The sequence below is a fragment of the Aegilops tauschii genome, chromosome 1 (assembly GCF_002575655.3).
Source record: "Aegilops tauschii subsp. strangulata cultivar AL8/78 chromosome 1, Aet v6.0, whole genome shotgun sequence".
Classification (NCBI taxonomy): domain Eukaryota; kingdom Viridiplantae; phylum Streptophyta; class Magnoliopsida; order Poales; family Poaceae; genus Aegilops; species Aegilops tauschii.
In genome coordinates, this window is record NC_053035.3 from 392,261,921 (window position 1) to 392,277,912 (window position 15,992).

Here is a 15,992-nt window from a genome sequence, read left to right on the forward strand (position 1 = left end):
AGCCCAATCACCCAACACCATGAGAGCAGCTACCGCAATCCAATCTTACCCAAGATCGAATAAACCCGCTGAATTCCCTCATAATCCAAACCATAGCTCACAAAGGTCGGGAAGTCGTACGAGAGTCCGAGACCACCCCTTGGTCAGCCCGAACAAGACCGCAAATGAGAGGAGAAGAGATAAACACAAACACCGATAGAGTGATGAGAGAAGAGACAAACCCTAGCGAGAGGGAAAAGGCGATACCAATGACTGCTTATTTTGTCATCGTTCGACTGAGCTTGCGTGATAATCGGGGAGCTCCTAATTGTCACCTTGACTGGGCCGACCCATTGGCGCGCACGCCTGTCCGCCCTGCTGGTACTATAGCGCAACCCCTGGTCAGCCCGAACAAGAGCCCAGATGGGAGGAGAAAAGATAAAATAAAACGTAGGCGGAGCAACGAGAGAAGAGACAAAACCTGGATAGAGGGAAAAGGCGACACCAGCGACTACTTTTTTTTGGTGTTGTTCGATTGAGCTTGCATTACAACCGGTGAGCTCCTATTTGACCCCTCGATTGGGCCGACCCATTAGCGTGCACGCTCGTTCGCCCTGCCGGTAGTGTAGCGCAACAACAATTCACAAAAAGCAGTGCACGCACAAGGAATCAAACTACAGACCTCTCACTGGTTAAGGACTGTTGCTAGCCAAAGTTTGAGATTTCAAAATTTTGCTCATGCTGTTCAAAAAATGTTCTTTTTTCAAACATTATTTGTCTTTTGAAAAATTGTTCATGGTTTCTAGGAAATGTTCAAAAAAAATTGAACCACACGAATTTTTTTTGAAAATGCATGAACAATTTTTTAAAAATGTGATCATTTTTTAATTGTGTCTTTTATTATAATTTTTTGAAATTGAAAACAATCTTTACAATTCTAAACTAAATTTAAAAGTATTGAACATTTATATTACAAATTGAAGATTTTTTGAAATTACTCTTTTTAAAAAGTGATCGAATTTACAAAATACGAACGACCGTCATATAGGAAATTCCTTACAATTGGTCGTCCGCTGCAGTTGTCGCTTGGCTGGGCCTGCGATCCACTTGGGCCTTCTCCCGTGTACATCGGCCCTCAACACAGGATTCTCAAAAGAAAATGCCCCCAACGCAGGCGGCAGCCTTGATCCCCTCCTTCCTCCCCAGTCCCCACCGCCGCCACGAACTCCTACTCCGACACGAACTCTGCTCAAGCCCGCTCCCATGGTTCCCGTCATCGGCATGGACTCTTTGCCCGTTCCGCAAGCCGAAAAAGGACTCGAGTCCCTCGATCGAAATCCCAGATCAGACCGGATTGCGGCGGCGCCACGACAGGTTGCCGGCCTGCAGTCCTCCTCACGGGACAAGCTGCGTTCGTGGTGCGCTCTCGCTGCCCGCCGGCTTCGACGGTGTGGGCCGGGGCGCCGCCCTTCCGCAGATCCGCAATCGAGTCGTGCGTCCGGTCTGCCGCCTCCTCTCGACGTCCACGGCTCTGTGCTCTTCCGTGTTCTCTCCTAGCGCAGGCTGTGGGGGCGCTACGCCGCTATCTGCCAGCTCCTCATACAAGAGCGATGGACAAACTGAGCCCTGTGGGAAACAATTGCATCAACTCAGCGACGTCCAGCGTTTCTCCTCTCTACGTTTCTTTGCACTCCTCATGTCCAAGCACGAAGCCACGGCGAGATGTAAGTTTCATCATCATTGCTTTGTTTTCTTGGTCATGACTTGATTCCCTCTTTTGATCTAAATATACTGATTACTGCATGCCATTGCTCTAAATTTCTTGATTGCTGCATGCCGCTGGAGTTGCTGTGTAATAGTAGTGAACCATAATACATGTATGTTATGCCTTCCACATGTTTGATGTAATGCCCGACCGAATTGCGCACACAAAATTCGATGGGAACAGAAAGCAGCATGGCTTCCAGCTGTCAGTTTTCGAGTTTCTATAAATTTTAAGCCCAATGTTCCTCTATGTCCCTGTTTCTTACCTCCTCACGCACCGAGCAGATCAAGAAGCAGCACCGAAGTCCCCCTGATGTTCCATCTCTCCCATTTGTGTGTCTCCCATCTTTCCATGTTTGTCTCTCCATCTCTCTGACAAAATTAACAAGAACTAGTCCTCTCTATCTTTCTTTCTCTACATAAGGTTTTCTCTACATAAGGTCTAGTACACTATTGAAGGATACATGTCTTGACGGAGAGATAAAACTCACATTATGCGTTGCAATTCAAATTATTAGTTATTTTTATTAGGTGGGTCATCAGCCTAAGGCAACAAGCCAAGAATCGTGAGGGGAGAGAAGACATCATAAATGACTATCTCTAGTAAGACCTTTTTCCTTATATGTTTTTTGTCAATTATATTTCAACCTGCACCTTTCAAATATTATTTCTCTGTGTCCTTACTCCTTGTACTAAGTCTACAAAAACAAAATACAGAAATAGCAAATCTAAGTATGCTCTAGATATTTAACATGTGAGACAATAGGTGAAAAAGACCAACAAAGCATCATTCTGGAAAAAAGATATCAACATTGGATTTGAATCTTTCACATTTTATCACAAAGAAAGACAGCTAAAATCTCACTTCCAATGGATGTGGCACAAACGAAAGGAACCAAGCAGGACTGAGTGCAAGTCTTGTATTGTTCATCTGCTGTAACGCCCACGATGCGGCTATATCTCCCACGTGTCGGGGCACGACTTAGAGGCATAACCGCATAGTGGTTTTGTCGCAAGAAGGGTCATCTTCACACAATCCCATGTAATGAACAAGAATGGGATAAAGAGTTGGCTTACAATCGCCACTTCACACAATACAAAAATATCATTCATACATCATCCAAAATACAATCATATAGACCGAGTACGGTCAAAATCCAGATGAAAATAAGACAACCCCAAATGCTAGATCCCCGATCGTCCCAACTGGGCTCCACTACTGATCATCAGGAAAAGACACATAATAACGACCACGTTCCTCGTTGAACTCCCACTTGAGATCGACGCCATCGTCTGCACTGGCGTCGTCGGCACCTGCAACTGGTGTTGGAAGTATCTGTGAGTCACGGGGACTCAGCAATCTCACACCCGCGAGATCAAGACTATTTAAGCTTGTAGGACAAGAGGTGCAAAGAGGTGGAGCTGCAGCGGCAAAACATATATGGTGGCTAACTTGCGCAAATGAGAGCGAGAAGAGAAGCAATGGAGCGGACGTCATCTAGCAATGACCAAGAAAAGGTCCTGAACACCTACTTACGTCATACATAACACAGACCGTGTTCACTTCCCGGATTCCGCCGAGAAGAGACCATCACGGCTACACACGCACTTGGTGTATTTTAATTGGGTCAAGTGACAAGTTATCTACAACCGGACATTAACAAATTCCCATCTGCCACATAACCGCGGGCACGGCTTTCGAAAGATAATACCCTGCAGGGGTGTCCCAACTTAGCCCATCATAAGCTCTCACGGTCAACGAAGGATAAACCTTCTCCCGAAAAGACCCGATCAGTCTCGGAATCCCGGTTTACAAGACATCTCGACAATGGTAAAACAAGACCAGCAAAGCCGCCCGAATGTGCCGACAAATCCCGATAGGAGCTGCACATATCTCGTTCTCAGGGCACACCGGATGAGACATCCTACGAGTAAAACCAGACCTCGAGTTTCCAGGAGGTGGCCCCGCAGTCTGCTCAGTTTGGACCAACACTCGAAGGAGCACTGGCCCGGGGGGGGGGGGTTAAAATAAGATGACCCTCGGGCTCGCGAAAACCCGGGGGAAAAAGGCTTAGGTAGCAACTGGTAAAACCAAGGTTGGGCCATGCTGGAGGAGTATTATTCAAGGCGAACTGTCAAGGGGGTCCCATAAATCACCCGACCGCGTAAGGAATGCAAACTCAAGGAACATAATCCCGGCATAACAGTAACTAGGGCGGCAAGAGTGGAACAAAACACCAGGCATAAGGCCGAGCCTTCCACCCTTTACCAAAATATATAGATGCATTAATTAAATAAGAGATATTGTGATATCCCAACATATCCATGTTCCGACATGGAACAAACTTCAACTTCACCTGCAACTAGCAACGCTATAAGAGGGGCTGAGCAAAAGCGGTAACATAGCCAAACAACGGTATGCTAGGAAAGGATGGTTAGGGGCTGACATGGCTGAAATAGGAGACATGATATAGCAAGAGATAGGTAGCGAGCATGGCAATAGAGCGAACAACTAGCATAGCAAAGATAGAAGTGATTTCGAGGGGTGGTCATCTTGCCTGCAAGATTCTCAGAGTTGTCGAAAGCTTGATCCTCGTAAGTGTACTCGACAGGTTCCTCGTTCACGAACTCGTCTCCCGGCTCTACCCAAGACAAGAACACAAATAAACGGAACCACAATCAACAACGAGAAATGTGCAAGCAACATGATGCAAGACATGTATGATATGCAAGTTATGATATGCGATGCATATGCGTGCTCCGGAAGGAAAAAGATGAACATGGCAGTAACTTGACAAACCAAGCATGCCACTGGAAAGATGAGATGATTTCGGTCGAAATCGATATAAAGATCACCGGAATCGGATGCACGGTTTGCAAATGGCAAGCAAAACAAGAATGACAATAATCTGCGATAAACAGCAAGATAGCACTTAAAATGCAACAAGCAACAATGCTACAGCACCCCAACATAGCAACAAAGCACATTGCAGTAATCTACAGGAGATGCTTGACAAAAGATGAACACTGAGCTACTGCTAGTTCATAACATATCAAGCTCAAACAAGCATGGCAAAAGTGCAAAAGATTACAGGTTCACAGACGGTGAAAAACTAGACATGGCAGAAATCAGCATCAGGTAGCAATGTTCAGAGCACGAAATCAACATGCTACAGGAACTTAACATAGCAAAACAAGGCATGGTAGTGTTCTACTAAATGCACATGACAAAAGTCCCTTACTGACCATAAGCCAAAAGGACCAGAAGAAATGATGGCAAGCATGTAAACATAGCAAGTTTCGTTATCAGGTTTCAGACTTAGCAGAAAAACAGAGCATGGCCTAAATATTAATATGTAGGCCTCTTTGTGAGCTTGATGCACTCACTACAGAGCAATGCATGAAAAACCAAGCATACCTACAGCAAGATGGCATGTTTATGAAGCTATCCATGGTAAGAACAATTGCATAGCATATATGGATCAACCACAATAAGCTTGGCAAGATTGAAAATCATGTTAAGAATCTGCCAGAAATATTTTATAACAAAAGTAGAGCAAGATTGAGTCATGCTATGGTACTCTATAATTGCAAACAATTGCAGGAATGGATCAATTACAACTATAGCTACAAAACATCCTTACTGGACATCTCCAAAATATGCATGGATCTCTCTCTAGCATCAAGTTTACATGGCAACAAAATTACAGCAGACAAGGACTTAGAGAAATCACTAAGTCCCTGAAATCAGAAATATTACGGGGCCTACTTTGCATGCTTGTGCTAGTCACCACAAAGATCACAAAAATACATGGACTATACCACTGGAAAGATGGCATGGCATACTTCAAAACACATGTAGAGCTCATGCTCAAAAGATGCACAGAATAAATGATACAAAAATGACAAATCTCCAAGTTCTGATAAGAACCAGAGATTAACAGCAACTAGCCCTCTTCCAACGAAGATTTGGGCATCAAGATGACCTCTAATGAACATGGTGCAATTGAACAAAATGTAGAGCATCACGAGACGAACAAATTGACATATTACACGCACGAATCGGAGCTACATGCATAAAGTTACGGCATCGGGAACACAAGCACTTGCTGATGGAAATCACAGACTTAGGAAAAAAAGGGGGGGTCGGGTCAAACCTTCCCGTTGACCAGATCGGATCGGGGGGAGGTTCCAGGCGCGGGCGCTCGAGCTCGCCGGCTCGGGCCGGAGGAGGAGAGGGGCCGGCGGGCGAGGGCGGGGGCGGCCGGAGGCGAGGCGGCGGCGCCGGAGGAGGGGGCCGCCGGCGGGGGCGGCGCCGGAGGAGGCAGTGGCCGGCGCGGCGGCGGAGTCGGCGGCGGGGGCCCGCGGCGCGGCGGCGGAGGCGGCTGGCCGGCGGGCGGGCGCGGCGGCGCGCTGCGGCGGCGGAGTCGGCGGCGGCCGGCGGGAGGCGCGGAGGAGCGGGCGCGGCGGCGGGGAACGGGCCGGCGGGCCCACGGCGGGCTCGCGGGCCGGCGCGGTGGAAGAGGCGGCGGCGACACGTGTCGCGCTCCGGTTGGCCGGGCGCGCGGCGGACGTTGTCCGGCGGCGGCTGGACGCGTCCGCCCGCGGAGAGGGGAAATTAGGGTTTCGACTGCAGTTTCGTTTTTCGGGATGTCCACTCATTTATAGGTAGAGGGAGCTAGGAGACTCCAAATGAGGTGCGGTTTTCACCCACACGATCGTGATCGAACGACCTAGAGCATGGAAGAGAGTTTGGTGGGCTTAGGGCTGGTTTTGGAGGGGGTTTTTGCTGGATACTCAAATGGACTTTGCGGAGGCCCGGTTAACCGTTGAAGTACCAAACGACCTCCGAATGGAACGAAACTTGACCGGTAGACTCCAGGTGGTATATTAAGACCACTTGACAAGCCTCGGTCCATTCCGAGAAAGTTTGACACACGCACACGAAAGAAAACTAGAAGGGTGCACCGGGGGAGATAGGAGCGCCGGATTGGAAAACGGACAACGGGGAAAATGCTCGGATGCATGAGACGAACACGTATGCGAATGCAATGCACATGATGATATGATATAAAAATGCATGACATGACAAAATACAAAACGAAAGACCAAACCCAACAACGGAGGGAAAAAAACATATCACATAGCCGGAAATGGCAAGAGTCGGAGTTACAATTATGGCAAGTTACATGCGGGGTGTTACATCTGCATATATTAATAATGTAGGGTCTATATACAGTTGATTACACTCTAACTATCTTGTATGGACAAAAAATAATCATGATTCAGATCTTTTTATTTAATAATTAGCGTGTGAATTTTCTTGGGGTTGGCAGTAGGTAAGGATTAGGGTGCAAGTGATACAAATTCACATGAAGTTTAATATACAATGCAAGCAAACAATTGTATAGACTCACAAAATAATGGAACTTTTTGTTCTTCAGGCAAGCTGGAACGTTCTTGCATCACCAGTGAATGTGCTGCTACCCATATTATTGATTTTAATTTTAAAATAAATAAGTAGACATCAAAATAAACTCATAAAATAATAGCACGACCAATGCCACAATTGAGTACGCTAGATGGTCTCTCCTAAAATAATTTTGTGATATTTAAATGAGCTAAATCATGAGTTTCACATATCTCTCTCTTGGTCAGAAATAGTTCTGTAATTAACAGTCATGATAAACCCAGAACATGATAAATCAAAAATAATATTTATCTTACAAATGTGAACCATCTTTTATATTGTAGTAGTCAAACTTACATCTTTTTTACTGCATGTTTCGTAGTAGGACATCTATTTACGAAACGGAAGGTAGCATACTTGTGGCTGCACAAATTATATTGTTTACATCGAGCTATCTTTTTTACTGCATATTTCGTAGTAGGACATCTGTTTATGAAACGGAAGGTAGCATACTTGTGGTTGCACAAACAATTATATTGTTTGCATCAAACGCGTGTCCCACTTTGGAGAAGAATACACCAACCATTTTGGTAGCGGGCCTATAACTCATCTCAACAATTCTGTTTAGGCCTCATTCCGCTAATACACCAATCATCTCCCTTCCCGTATTTCTCTTAGTCTCACACCCAAGCATTTCACGATCCAACAGAGGGAATGCCAACATCCATGGTGGCATTGTCCCATTCGGTCGTTCATGCCACTTGAGAGGATGAAGGCTCTAGCAACATCATGCGAGAGGCATCGGTGCTAGTGATTTTGCCACCATCCTGGCCACGACGACAATGCCGCAGAGCATATAGTGGAGGGTAGAGTAGGAAAGTGGAGCGACGGCGCTGCGGGAAGAGGTGAACTCGAACGAGGGGCACTGCAGTCTGTTTCTTCTTCCGGGCGAGTGTTAGGTAGATAGACAAGACTCCCAACAAAATGTCGATAAAGCGTCAGATTAGACAATGGATCAACATCAGTAGCAGGGAGGTGAACATTGAGTTCCATGGGAGTCTCAACAGTGCGCTCATCGGTAAGAGCAGCACGAGTAAGATCCTGGATTGTTATTTTTGAGCAAGAAGGGACCTCAATCCCAAGAAAGTAGCAGAGAGAGCCAAGATAAGACATAAGAAACTGCATAACATGCCTTCACAAAGGCAATATACTCACGGTCAGTGTCGGTGATGATCATGTCATCAACATGAAGAAGAGTCCTACCAAGAGCAGAGCAAACAACGTCGGATCTTGAGCACTCGCTGAAAACCAGCAACATCCACCATAGAGGCAAAACGCTCAAACCAGGCGCGAGAGGCTTGCTTAAAGCCATAGAGATAGCGATGAAGATGACTAAGCATGTCGTAAGGAGTAGAATACCCAGGTGGTGGTTGTATGTAAACCTCCTCACGCAGCTCACTATTAAGAAAGGCATTCTTAACATCAAGGCTATACACGAACCAGTCGCGAACAGAGGCCACAAGCATACGGTTTTGCAGGAGCAAAAGTCTCATTGTAATCTGGACCATGCTCCTGCTGAAAGCCATGACCCACAAGACAAGTTTTTCTAATGCTTAAGAGAACCATCAGAGTGAGTCCTAACCTTGTAGTCCCACCAAGTGATGGGTTGAACATGAGGAGGAACAGAAACAATATCCCACGTGTCGATGCACTCAAGAGCAGTAACCTCCTGTGTCATCAAAAGGTGCCATTTGGTATGAACAACATGGCAACAAGAAGTCGGCTCAAGAACAGCAGCGCCAACGCTTGGAAGACCAAGGCGGTTAACATGCCGAAGCGGATGAGGATGCAAGCCATAAGTAGGATGAGGCGGGGAAGATGGCACATCAGTAGACGCATCGACAACACACAGACGACCTATATAGAAGTTAGGAAAAAAAGGAAGAATACGGGCTGGAATCATCAGGGGATAAACCCAGGTGATGGAGACAAGGAAGTCACCGGTGATGAAGGTGTCGAATCATGTGATAAGCGAGGTGAGGAGATCATAGGAGATGATGCCGTTGGTTCTACAATAATCAGAGAAGCATGAGCAGTACGACTACTGGATAAGGGCTCAATAGGAGTGGTAGGAGTGTCAGGAAAATTGTGGGAAGAGATATACTTCACTTAAAAGGCCAAAGAAGATGGACGCGGGTAGAAGGGAGGAGAATCTACAAAAGTCATATCCTAAGAAATAGGCATCCGACGACCAACATGATCCCAACAACGATCCCTTACGCTCATCGTTGTATCCTAAGAAGACACACTCAACAGACTGAGAAGTCAGTTTGGTGCGTTCACGAGGGGCAAGAAGGACATAACAAACACAACGAAAAAATTGAAGCGCTGAATAACCGATCAAATAGACGCTCGAAAGGAGCGTCACCCTGCCGAGCAGTGGATTGCTGAAGGTTGATGAGATAGATGGAAGTGGAGATAGACTCGACCCAAAAGTGCGGTGAAAGAGAGGCGGTGACCATCAATGGACGTGCCGTCTCAAGAAGGTGACGATGCTTGCGCTTAGCCACGCCATTTTGAGCATGAGCACCCAGATAAGAGTGTTAGAGTAGTATATATAGCCATGTAGCCTTTTGTCTTTACCCCATTGTATAAGGGGTTTCCTTCATATTTCCTGCACCTGTACATGTATATATACCGGCCTATGGCCCCATGGGAATACAAGTTGCATATTCCTAACATGGTATTAGAGCTTAGATTTTTTTAGCACGCGCAACTTGTGCTTGATCCTCTCCCCGCGCCGTCGTGTTCTTCTTGCCGGCTGTCGCTGTTTCTGTTGCCGCCGCGTTTTCTCTTCCACCTATCTCGGTCAGTCCGCCTCGTCCGGATCTGATTCGCCCGCCTCGAGCACTCAGATCGAGCCGGTGGACTCCTTCGTGCTGACTACAGATCGAGCCCGAGCGCCGCAGGACTCCTCCTCCCGTTACTGGCGCGATCGAAGGACTTCTCCGTCCGTCCCCCACCGCTGAGATCGAGCCGCTGCAGTATGCCGCTGCTTGCCTTGGGAAGGACCCGTGCATGGGTGACGCCCGCATCCTCCGGCCGCTGTCTGCCTCCGTCACCGTTCGGCCGCCGTTCGTCCGCCATCGCTAAGATCTGTGCGTGGCCGCTGCCATCTGTTTGAGGCTGCGTTGTCTGTTGACCTGGGCGTGGCTGCTTTGGGCCACGGTTTTGGGCCGTCCTGCTGGTGGCTGCTTGGCTGCTGTACACCCATCGGCTGGTCTGCACACGCGAGGTGGTTTTGTACTTCTGGTGCGTCAGGCTGATTGTGTTCTAAAAAAAGTGTCGTTCAGCACAATGTCTTTGCATTGCTCCCAGCTGCCTATCGACGGTGTTTCTTATACTGGTCCCGTCGCACATATGCATCGTCTCTCGGTGCTTGGTGCTCGTCCGTTCGTGACGTCGTCTTTCTACACCGACTCCTTTCACGACTTTCACCGGCTGTGTTGGTGCATATGACTCCATCGACTGTGCCTCGCACACGCGTCTTCCTTTGGCGCTTGGTGCTTGTCTGCATACGGCCTCGTCTCCCCCACCGGCCTTTGCGGACACTACGGCCTCTTCTCCTCCACTGGCCTTTGCAGACGCTACTGGTCATGCTACACCGGCACATGTAGCGGCTTCCACAGGCGGTGGTGGCCGCTGCTCTGCGAGTGCTACCACGTCGACTACTTCAGCTGTGTACTTCACTCAAGAGGAGATTGCGCGACTTCACATGCTGATTGCATCTGACTCACTATTGTCGGGTCCCTCTACGACGACCTCTTCAGTTGAGTCCCTGACCGAGCAGGAGCTTGTGTGACTTCGAGGCCTGTTAGCTTCAACTTCTGGTTCTCCATCGACAGGTTTCGCTGGTTCTGCTACTGACTCTTCTGGCATTGTGAGATCACCTTCTACACAAGCAGGTACATCTCCATGGATTCTTGATACTGGAGCATCTTTTCATATGACTCATGATTCATCCACTCTGTCCTCTGCTCGACCTCTTGATTCTCCTGTTCATGTTCTTACTGCTGATGGTACATCTCTTCCTGTTACTGGTCGAGGCATTCTTAGCACTTCATCTTTTCATGTTCCTGATGTTGCTCATGTTCCTCGACTAACCATGCAGCTCATGTCCGGTGGTCAGATTGTTGACTCTGGTTGTCGGGTCATTCTCGACTTCGACTCTTGCTCTGTTGTAGACCGTCATACTGGTGCTCTTCTTGGTGCTGGCCCCCGGCGCCGTGACTCCCAGGGCCTCTGGGAGCTTGACTGGCTTCACCTTCCCTCCGCTGCTACCACCGCCAGTCACTCCGCCTCTGTTGCCTTGTCTACCAGCTCTTTTCAGTAGTGGCATCATCGCCTTGGTCATTTGTGTGGCTCTCGTCTCTCCTATTTAGTTCGACGTGGTCTTCTTGGATCCGTCTCCGGCGGTGTGTCTTTAGACTGTCAGGGTTGTCGTCTCGGTAAACAGATCCAGTTACCTTATCCTCATAGCGAGACTGTGTCTCAGCGTCCTTTCGACCTTGTTCACTCTAATGTTTGGGGTCTAGCTCCCTTTGCCTCGAAAGGAGGTCATCGCTACTATATTATCTTTATAGACGATTTCTCTCGACACACATGGATATATTTTATGTCTTCTCGTAGTGAGGTCTTGTCTATCTATAAGCGTTTTGCTGCCATGGTTCACACTCAGTTTTCTATGCCTATTCGTGTGTTCCGTGCTGACTCTGCTGGAGAGTATATCTCCAAGATGTTGCGTGGGTTTCTTGCCGAGCAGGGTACTCTTGCTCAGTTCTCTTGTCCTGGTGCTCATGCTCAGAATGGCGTGGCTGAGCGCAAGCATCGTCACCTTCTTGAGACGGCTCGTGCATTGATGATCGCCGCCTCTCTTCCGCCTCACTTTTGGGCTGAGGCTGTCTCCACTTCCACCTATCTCATCAACCTTCAGCCGCCCACTGCTCTGCAGTGTGGTGTTCCTTTTGAACGTCTCTTTGATCGTTCTTCTGATTACTCGACGCTTCGTATGTTTGGTTGTGTTTGCTATGTTCTTCTAGCCCCTCGTGAACGCACCAAACTGTCCGCTCAGTCTGTTGAGTGTGTCTTCTTAGGCTATAGTGATGAGCATAAGGGCTATCGTTGTTGGGATCCTATCGGTCGTCGGATGCGTATTTCTCGGGATGTGAGTTTTGATGAGTCTCGTCCCTTCTATCCGCGCCCATCTTCCTCGACCTTTTTAGTGGAGGATATATCTTTCCTCACTTTTCCCGACACACCTATCACTCCCCCTCAGCCCTTGTCTATCCATAGTGCTACCCCTCCTTCTCCGCCTATCATAGATTCGCCCTCACCATCGCCCATGGTTTCCTCACCTCGCATGTCACCGGATTCTCCACCTTCATCCCCGGTGACTTCTTCATCTCCATCCCCTGAGTCTACCTCGGCGATTCCTCCTCGTATTTTTCCATCTTTTCCTCAGTATTATACTCGTCGTTCACGTCCTGTGGATGCGTCTACTGATGCGCCATCTTCCTCCTCTCAGCCTACTTATGGCCTACGTCCTCGTCCGCTTCCGCCTGTTGATCGTCTTGGTTTTCCAAGCGCTGGTGCTGCTGTTCTCGAGCCGACTACTTATCGTCAAGCTGTTGTTCGTCCTGAATGGCAGTTTGCGATGGCAGAGGAGCTTGCTGCTCTTGAGCGCACCGGCACGTGGGACCTTGTTTCTCTTCCTCCCGGTGTTCATCCAATCACTTGTAAGTGGGCCTACAAGGTTAAGACTCGCTCCGATGGATCTCTTGAGCGCTACAAAGCTCGCCTTGTGGCTCGTGGCTTTCAGCAGGAGCATGGTCGTGATTACGACGAGACTTTTGCTCCTGTGGCCCATATGACCACTATTCGCACACTTCTTGCCGTGGCCTTTGTCCGTCATTGGTCTGTGTCTCAGCTTGATGTTAAGAATGCCTTTCTTAATGGTGAGCTGCGTGAGGAGGTTTTCATGCAGCCTCCACCTGGGTATTCAGTTCCTGATGGCATGGTCTGCCGTCTTTGTCGCTCTCTCTATGGCCTTAAGCAGGCCCCTCGCGCCTGGTTTGAGAGTTTTGCCTCTGTGGTGACTGCCGCTGGGTTTTCAGTGAGTGCTCATGATCCAGCGCTGTTTGTCCACCTTTCAGCTCGTGGTCGGACTCTTCTTCTCTATGTTGATGACATGATCATCACTGGTGACGACCCCGAGTATATTGCCTTTGTGAAGGCCCGTCTTAGTGAGCAGTTTCTTATGTCTGATCTTGGCCCTCTTTGGTACTTTCTTGGGATAGAAGTCTCATCTACCTCTGATGGCTTTTTTATTTCCCAGGAAAAGTATATACATGATCTTTTTGCTCGTGCTGCGCTTACTGATGTGCGCATTGTTGAGACTCCCATGGAGCTCAATGTTCACCTCTGTGATACTGATGGTGACCCCTTGTCTGATCCGATGCGTTATCGTCATCTCGTTGGGAGTCTTGTCTATCTAGCTGTCACTCGTCCGGATATCTCTTATCCAGTCCATATTTTGAGTCAGTTTGTCTCTGCTCCCACTTCAGTCCACTACAGTCACCTTCTTCGTGTTCTCCGATATCTTCGTGGCACGATCTCTCACCGTTTGTTCTTTCCTCGCTCCAGTTCATTACAGCTTCAGGCCTTTTCGTATGCTACGTGGGCTAGTGATCCCTCGGATCGCCGTTCACTTTTTGCTTACTGTGTTTTCCTTGGTGGTTCTCTCATTGCCTGGAAGACGAAGAAACAGACCGCAGTTTCCCGTTCGAGTGCAGAGGCTGAGTTGCGAGCTATGGCTCTTTTGACGGCAGAGGTGACTTGGTTACGGTGGTTACTTCAGGATTTTGGTGTTTCTGTCACTACACCTACTATTAGCATTGCGCGTGACCCTGTGAAGCATGAGCTCACCAAGCATATTGGTGTTGATGCTTTTTATGTGCGCGCTGGTGTGCAGGATCAGGTTATTGCTCTTCAGTATGTGCCTTCCGAGTTATAGCTGGCGGATTTCTTTACGAAGGCCCAGACTAGAGCACAACATGGCTTCTATCTCTCCAAACTCAGTGTTGTTCATCCACCATGAGTTTGAGGGGGGGGGGGGTGTTAGAGTAGTATATATAGCCATGTAGCCTTTTGTCTTTACCCCATTGTATAAGGGGTTTTCTGCATATTTCCTGCACCTGTACATGTATATATACTGGCCTATGGCCCCATGGGAATACAAGTTGCATATTCCTAACAAAGAGAACCAAAGTCTGCTCACCAAGGATTCCACACAACAGCTTGGAGATACTCTCCACCAGAGTCACCATAGAACACATGAATAGGCGTAGAGAATTGAGTGTGAAGCATGGCAGCAAAAGGCTTATAGATAAGACCTCACTACGAGAAGAAATAAAGTATATATCCAGGTGTGTTGAGAGAAGTCACTAGCGGAGGCAAATGGAGATGATCCCTCGAGATCAGAGTGAACAATGTCTAAAGGATGCTGAGACATTGTCTCGCCATGAGTATAAGGTAACTGGACCACATATTAGAGACATCACCGGAGACGGATCCAAGAAGATCATGTCGAACTAAGGATGAGAGATCACAAGTGACCCAAGGTGATGATGCCACTCTTGAAAATATCTAGTAGACAAGGCAACAGAGGCAGAGACTGGTGGCACTGGCAGTAGAGGGACTTGATCCGGCATCCCACTTGCGTGTGCACTCTTCGTACCCCGCCGTTATGGCTGGGTGCTCCTTTCCTGTTTGCGGGTTGTGTGCCACGTGCTTGATTAAGCACCCCAGGTTCTCCTACTGTGCGCCCTTGGCCTTGACTTTTGGTAGCGCCCGTCCTCGGCTCGTCTCGTGCATAATCCAGGTACGCGTCGACTGTCCGAGCTCCTGCTCACCATTGGTGGTGCTCGTGCGTGCGGTTATGGTGTCACACGTAAAGGGAACACGGGATGTGGGATTGAGACAGTGCTTGTAGCAACCCGCAGAAAGGCAAAGGAAGCCCATCCAGACTGGTAGGGAGCGGAGGTGGTCACAAAGGTGGATGTTGCCAGTGATGATCCTGGTGCCAGTGATGATCGACATGTAGAAGTGTTCGACCACGAGCCTTCACCAAGGCAATGTATTTAGAGTCATTGCAGTGATGATCGACATGGAAGAAGTGTTCGACCACGAGTTGAATGGTGGAAGGAAAGTGTATGATAATGAGCACTCGCCAAAAACTAGCCGCAATCAGCACTGAGACGAAGCGCTCAAAGCAGGCACGAGGGGTTTGCTTAGGGCCATATAGACAGCTACGAAGACGACAAACCATGCTATTAGGAAGAGAACCGAGGTGGTGGCTACTTGTAGGCATTCTTGACATCAAGCTGAGAGACAGACTAGCGGCGAATAGAAGCCACATTGAGAAGTGTGCGAAGAGTGGTCATGTCGGCCATATATATAGGAGTAAATGTCTCTTTGTAGTGATGACCATGTTCTCACCAGTAAACGAGCTTTGTTATGCTCAAGAGTATCATCAGTCTTAGCCTTGTAGACCCACTTACAAGTGATGAGACGAGAATGAGGAGGAAGGGAAATGGGATTCCACGTGCCGATGCGGCAAGAGCATCAATCTTCGATGCCATCACATGTAGCCATTTGGGATGAACAACCTCACGGCAAGAAGTCGTCTCTAGAAGAGCTGCGTAGTAACCATAGCGGTCAATAGGTAGAAGTGGGCGAACTCGAAAGCCATAAGTAGACTAAGCTGGAGGCGGTGCGTTGC

At 48.3% G+C, this 15,992-nt stretch overlaps 1 long non-coding RNA gene across 1 annotated transcript in view; it reads left to right on the plus strand.

The window, feature by feature from the left end:
* The first annotated feature begins 1,156 nt into the window (after positions 1-1,156).
* LOC120963171 (uncharacterized) overlaps positions 1,157-15,992 on the plus strand; it is a 31,104-nt gene continuing 16,268 nt past the window's right edge. Inside the window, exon 1 of the long non-coding RNA XR_012183784.1 lies at positions 1,157-1,703. This is a non-coding gene — a long non-coding RNA (uncharacterized lncRNA). The remainder of the gene's footprint in view (positions 1,704-15,992) is intronic.